The sequence below is a fragment of the Macadamia integrifolia genome, chromosome 7 (genome assembly GCF_013358625.1).
Source record: "Macadamia integrifolia cultivar HAES 741 chromosome 7, SCU_Mint_v3, whole genome shotgun sequence".
In the NCBI taxonomy this organism is placed as follows: domain Eukaryota; kingdom Viridiplantae; phylum Streptophyta; class Magnoliopsida; order Proteales; family Proteaceae; genus Macadamia; species Macadamia integrifolia.
Window position 1 is genome coordinate 17,442,429 of NC_056563.1, and position 7,379 is coordinate 17,449,807.

The 7,379-nt window shown below is 35.9% G+C and overlaps 1 long non-coding RNA gene across 1 annotated transcript; it reads left to right on the forward strand.

The window, feature by feature from the left end:
- Positions 1-5,174: 5,174 nt before the first annotated feature.
- Positions 5,175-6,494, forward strand: LOC122083575. The gene is made up of 3 exons (XR_006141680.1): positions 5,175-5,563; positions 5,777-5,912; positions 6,016-6,494. It is a non-coding gene; the product is annotated as an uncharacterized LOC122083575 (long non-coding RNA).
- Positions 6,495-7,379: the final 885 nt, after the last annotated feature.

Sequence of the window (7,379 nt, forward strand, 5' to 3'; positions counted from 1 at the left end):
AAATATGTAGTACTTTCCTAGCATGGGGCTAGGAAAATATCATCAAGGAGTTCCAAAGCAGCCTAGTTTGGCAGTGAACAAAGGGAAGAATGGTCTCGGGACACTCCTTCGACCACTAAAGGACATAAAGTGTTAAGGATGACTAGGAAGATCTCTGTCACTTGCTACCATACTCTCAATATGTACTTCATGAAAGAAGGAGAGGACTTCCCTTTTTATGGAAATGTGGAGGCATGGTTTGATGAAATTGCTGCCAAGATACAACCAGGACTTGAAGTGTTCTAAGATGAGTTCGATTGGGTGACTCAAGAAGTGGAACAACAACAAATGCTGGTTAAGGAAAGTGATCAAGACAGCTGCATTACTAGGATAGGGGAAGTTACAATGATTGAAGATGGGTTCACCTCTGGCAACCCCACAACGCTAATCCAATCTAAAGAATTGCCAAGTCCTCAAGTCCTCCTAAAAAGGAGTGGGAAAAGAAGATAAGAATCACCTAGGAGTCTACCACTTTCCCTTGATGTGAAAGTCTTCATCTTAATTTCTACAATTATTTTTTTGTTTTCTATTTCTGTTACAGCAGGGTTCGATTTCAGAATTCAGACCTAATCTTGGGAGCCAATCGATCTCTTCTTTTGGCCAATTCTAAGGTTTGATCTGCCAGGCTTTCTAAGGACTGGTTCAACTCTCCAAGGGGGCTACTCAATCTCTATTGACAGTTGTTCACTTTTGGTTTCTTCTGCAGTTCTTGATTTTCTCTCTCCTAGGTCAGAAAATCAATAAAGCTTGTAACTTCACGACCAGCCTTCAAAATCCTCTCAACTTTGGGGATTTTGTACCCTCCCTAGCGACTATCTACGCCTAAGAGTGCAACTCAGTCGGACTCTTATAGACTTGGCCGCACTTCTTTCTCTCCAACTCTATAGCAAGTCTTTCTCTCTCCTAACTGGTTGGGTTTTGGGCTGATTTTGCTCTTATATGGGTATTGTATCCTTGGAGGTTTATTTGATGGTCTTATTTCTTTGTTTCCTGTTCCTATTTGTATTGTTTGGAGTTATAAACTGTTGTGGTAGTTTTTTGTAATCTACTCCTGCATTAGTGTAGGCATTGTATGATCTACTCAAGTCAGGGTATTTGGTCAATACTCTTTGTTGACATGTCGATGCATGGGTTGGTGCTTGGGCTACTTCTTACACCTTCAATTTTTTTCATAAACTGCAGCTCTTCTGGTGAATGAGTTCTTTAATATCAATAGAAAATATGTTCTGAAAATTCCCATTATTTAACAACACATTTCATGCTTGTTTGCTTTTCCCTTTTCAGGTACATTTTTTTTTCCTATGTTAGAGTTTCTACAATAGTTGTTCTGTTTGTGGCAAAGTTTGTACCAAAAACAAAGGGAAGAACTTTGGAATAAATTCAAGCATCCGTTATCTTGTAATCAAGAGGGAAATTAATTGTTAATTTCTGGAGGGGACTTTCTAGAATTTTGATTCATAATGTTCATAATAATTAGTCTCCATTGAAAATGTAACATTCACCAAAATGAAAGGCATGGAAAGGCACCTTTGCAGTCATAAATGTAGTGTTCGAAGAAGAGAACATTGAATTTGAGGGATATTCTAGAGTTTAGAAAGAGGAGAAAATATCAATTTCTTTGAATTCTTTTGTAGCATTGTCCAAATCCATTCGCTATGTAATATGATGCCACTTTAAGCTACACTCGAAGGAATGAAATGGTCTATCTTGACCATTCATTGATTTCTCAAGTTCCCTTCCATGTATTATGTTTTTCTGCATTACATGAAAATAATAAGGTGATACAATTCATCTTTTTTTCTCATTTATACTTGAGGCTTCGTTCGGTTGCAAGAGGAATGCAAATTTTTTATGTACAGTGAGGGAAATAAATTTCGATGTTTGATTTTAGGGGAAATATATTTTCCACGTGAAAAAAATTCCACTTAAACATTAAAATTTCCATTTTCACTTCACAATCAAAATAGGAAGAAAAAAAAAACCCTACTCACCCTCTCGTGACTCACCACTCCTCCCTTGTTCCCTCTCAGCATCTCGTTGGTCGATGCTCAGTCTCTCGAGCTCTCACCTACAGGAGTTGGAGTTGGATTTGGTGGCACTACCATTCACTCTCGGTCGCGAAGTCGTATTTTCTCGGTTTCAGGTGAGATCTCCATTCTTTCCGGCTAAATTCCTTTGGTTTCGTTTTTCCTTCTCTAATCATATGTGGGAGAAACGAAATAACAAAATGTAAATGGGAAGAACTGGATTTAAATTTGATGTTTTCTTCTTAGTAATAGACTAGTTTGGGTTTAATCGGTCTCTAGAGAAGTGGGTTTCCTGGGTTTTATGTCTTTAAATAAGCCTTATCTTGATTTTTATTGGTTCTACATTATTAACTCTTTCGATATTCTGTTGATTCCTGTGGCTGAAAGGTGCGATAATCTGACAGATTTTATTGGGTGATTGATGAGTATGTTGGTTTTATGCAACATTAAGTTCTTGAATGTTTGGTTAGGTGAATGAAATCTGAACATGAAAGGAAACTACTAAGTTATATATTGTAGCTTATCAACTTAGAGAAGTGCTCATGTGGCCCCATTCTATTGTTTCTATAGGGCGGTATTAGAGAGTAGGAATCACCTCTTCTTTGAATGTGATTTTACTTATCAAATTTGGGATGCCCTCAAGCTCATTTCCCCTCTTGTATGTCGAGGACTATCATTTCTAAGGAGGCTGAATGGATGGCAAAGGAGTTTGGGGGAGATCTTATACTAACAGATCTATTGTTTTCACTTCCACCAACGGTTCTGGATTTGAAGAAGATTTAGCAATCACTGAAGAGAAACATTAGTCAGAACTTAGTGCAGCTAAAGCAAAAAAGGCATGAAGCCATTTAACAGTAGAAGTTTATAGCATAAGCTGCATATGGCCTCAAGATTCTCCACCAAGAAATTCATGCATCAGAAGAGTTTAGAAAGGATCACAGCCCTAGCATTATTCCATATTACACCATGCCACAATACATCACACTTTCATAGTTTCCGATCACCCATTCTAGGACCTCTTCCATCATAAAAGCTTGATATGTCTAGAAAAGCACTATCACAACTGGAGGTAGGAAAATTTATTTTCTTATGTAAGTAGATATACAGTTCTAATTTCTAACAAAACAATATCTGCATTTTCAAAATTTTGACTGTCACCTATTAACATCAGTATAATCAATGTAGCTTCTGAGTTCCATTGCATTCACATATTATATGCCTTTATAGAAATGTTGGTCTCATTTTGTATTGTTATGGTACAAAAGGAAGAGCAATCCAGTGCAAAAATTTTCACCCATCTAACCCCACCAGCAGCTGGAGATGTGTAAATGTACATGAAATAAATGTGCGGGAGAGCAAATTATATGTGTTATCCTCTTTTAGTCAACTTTTTGACTCTGAAACAAAATACCCAATAGACATAGACGTGACAAATGAACTTGTTACTGAAACAGGGGGAAAGGAACTTTATATCATTGTTTTCCATTCTCAGTGATCTTTCCTTTGACCTCATAAGAACTTTCAGATTGAGTGGGTGTATATATATGTAACTTTCTTCCAAATTAGAACACTATCTTGAGTAGCTTTGTCTTTACTCCTCCCTCCTTGGGGCTGTTGAATCTCGATCATTTATGAAGTTCTAGTTTTATGATTCTCTCTCCTTATTCAATATTCTTTGTTTGGGTTTTTTTGTTTATTCATTTATGATCTTCATTTATTTATAATTTATTATGGTTGATGGAAGGGATTTAACATTAGATTGAATAGTTTGTATGGAGGACCCACATATAGAGGGAGATAGAGACTCTGAGGAGGAACTTATTATTGAAATTACATCAGAACGGTAATGCCAGATGATTTCCTTTTACAGGCTGTTGATGGAGACCTACTAGAACAGTCTGTGAATTGTGAATCTGAGCCTGATGTCCACATAGTGCAACATCTTAGTAAGGTGGCAGAAACAAGAGAAGGAGCTAGAATCATGACTGCAATTATGAGGCAAATGTGGAATGATTATCCGCAGAGGCGGCATAATCTCCATTAGAGTATTGTTTGTTCTTTTTTTTTTTTTGTGCTATGCTTTTAATAGCTATAAAGTTGGATTATGCTGGTGACTATGATTTGGAATGGAATTATAAAATCTTTACAACAAAACACCAAAGTTGGATTATGTTCTTGATTGTGATTTGGAATGAAATTAGTGATTTGTGTACATTACTCTATGAATTTTTATGTGGAATTGATTGGTATTAATCATACATGTTTTCTTACATTTACATCATTTTTAGGAGTATTAAGTTTGTGCGATCTCATTCTTTTTTGTTCTTTATCCAGTTATATTTTAGAAGTTTTGGAATGAAAACAGAGACTCCAGCTAATAGGAGTACTATCGCTACATCTACAGGTGGCATGGGTCAGGTAAAACTCACATACTCAAATGAACTTTTGACGAAGTATTTGATGTCTGAAACTATTCTAATATGTATTGCAAAATAGGAGGATGAATTAGGCATCAATGAATAAAGGAAAAACATCACGTGGATTGAGCAAATGGATGAAACAATGATTTGATGCCTCCAAGTCCAAGAATGGGAGGAAAAAAATATAGAAAATTCTTTCAAAGAGACAACTTACAATTTTGTTGCTAAAGAAGTGAATTCAAAGCATCCACAACACTATAAGGAAGTAACAAAAGACAATGTGGTCAATCGCTTTAGGACAATTAAGTTGACCTTTAGAAACCTTCTTCTTTGTCTAGAACAAAGTGGGTTTAGTTTTGATCACACAGAGAAGAAGATGAAGGTAGAAGGCCAAATATGGTATCCATTTGCTGTTAAGGTATATGTTTTAATGATTAATTGTAAAAGTATTTAATTGATTTTGTGGTTCACTGATATTATTATCATACATTAATATTTGATTTTCTTTTCTTTTGATTCAAAAAGGAAAAAAATTTATGAAGTTGAGAAACATGACTTGGCCCTTGTTTGAAGAACTTAAGGAAGTTGTGGGTAAAGATCACGCCACGGGAATTTTCTCAATCAAACAGAGATTCTGTCCATCAGAGAAAAGTAAGGGAATAACTTCTGAAGAACCCAGGCCATACATCCATCCAGTGGACCATATGGAGGTTGGTGATACCAATGGTAGTGAAGATTTAAACACCCAAGTCCCAATGTTCACATTGCGTTCTGGAAAGGGGAGTGGAGCTGGTGCATCTGGAGAGTGAAAGAGAGCAAAGGTAGCAATGGATGGCCAAATATCTGCTGTTGCCGCCTCTATAGATCGTTTGGCGACTGTGGTCAAAGAGAGGCATGTCTCTCCTAAAGCATTGTTGGATGCTATGGTAGAAGTAGATGGATTTAGTGAAGATACACTTGACATCGTCTTTGAATTCCTCATAGTAAATGGACCTCAAGCAAAGGCATTTTTAGTTAGGAATGTGGAGCAATGGAGGAGGTGGATCTTGAGGTTTCTTGGTCAAGGCCATTGATGTGGTAAGATAAATACAATCATTAGTTATTTCATTTAGGTTTAGGATGAACTACTTTTTACTGAATTACCAGCATGTCTGAGATGATTTTGTTTGGAATGAGAAATTCGAATTCAAATTCTCATTTTCAGAGTGGCTAATGTTGTCTCACCTTAAGAATCTTGCATCTCTTAAGTGCCTTCCTTATCTTCTTCTTGTGTTTGTTTGTTCTACGCAGAGTTCATCTAGGAGCATTATTAACTGAAGGAAATTACAAGGGATTAATAGAAGTGCAACCAAGTTTATATAATGTTGTGCTTGAAGATGATACTTACAAGGGAGAGATCAAAATTGGCTTTAAATTCACAGCAAATGTATGCATTTCTGTTTTTTAAATCTGTTTATGCATAGATTTATGTCAGCCTTTTTAATTTACAATTAAACAGAAGTCAACACTGATGATCTCTTAATCTGCAGGTAAAAGTGCAAAAGAAAACAAGAGTATGTATGGAGCTGGACAAGCAAAAACCAGAGTCAATATATGGAACACTCTTCAGTTTCTGGAGAATTCCTTGGTTGAAATTTTGAGTGCATATACATGTTAAGGACTGGTTGCTAATTTTCATTTTACCATCAAGCTTTTGTAGCTTTTCCCATACTTCCATTTATATCTTTTGCAGCCATTTCTTCCTCATAGAAGAATGTATTCTACTGTTCTTGATAAACCTGATTGGATGAAGGGAGGCTTTGGATTGCGTATCACTACTTCCATGGTCCATCCAAACCCACCTTCCAACTCAAAATGTTTAGAGTAATGCAATTGGGTTTGGGATCTTTTTGAACATTAGATATTTTTCATGAACAATAATGCCATGGATGAAGTTGATTAGTTTTGTATCAGATGAACTTAATATGATTTTTCTATTCATTTCTATGAAATGAGAAGTTACAAAGTGGATGATGTGGGGGATTTCTTTTTTATAATCCTTTATTGAATAACATAGGGGGGAGAATTTATTTTTGATAATTGTCATGAAAGAACACAATGTTCTAGAGAGAGGAGAGAGAGTTTTTAAAATATTAGAAGTGGAAGTATGAAAACTATGAGTTGTTGGATGTCCATTCATAGATAATTTAAGGCATTTGATGTACTTGTTGTGAAAGCTTTGCTTCTTTTTATAAATTCTAATATTTGGGTTCACAGTTCATTATATCACCACATGGCACCCACAAGCAGCAGTCCAAACAGATAGAGGTTTACACTTTTCTATTGCTGTTTATATTTTAAAGAAGAGTAGTTGAATATACTGTGTGTGTTTGTGGATATGTGTGTGTGTGTGTGTGTGTGAGAGAGAGAGAGAGAGAGAGAGAGAGAGAGAGAGAGAGAGGAGTGATTCTTTTTATCTATTAATCACTGTTGTGTGCACTGCATTATATCTTTGTTTTGTAGGATCAAGTCTTAATCATGGAAGTTGCACTTAACTTTTAGAAATGATGAACAAATGCATTGTTGACAATTCAATCAAACAATTGTAGTTTCACAGTGTTTTAGTTGAAAACAAACTTCTAATATGATCACTGATCAGATTTTCTAAATCTCAACTAGTAAATCCTAAGCTCATATTGGTCTAAGCTTGCTTCGTTTTTACTGTAGTGTGGCAACTCTAAACACCAAGTGATGATAAGAGCTGCAGGGAAAATGTGCTCAAGGTTAGGTTTGGGTTTTTGGATTGATTGAAACATTTAATGAAATAGGGGTAGTGGAACTATTATATGGTCTTGAACTTCATCTGTAACTTTCCTATCCATGGTAGTTGTTAATCAACCAATCAAGAGAAAGA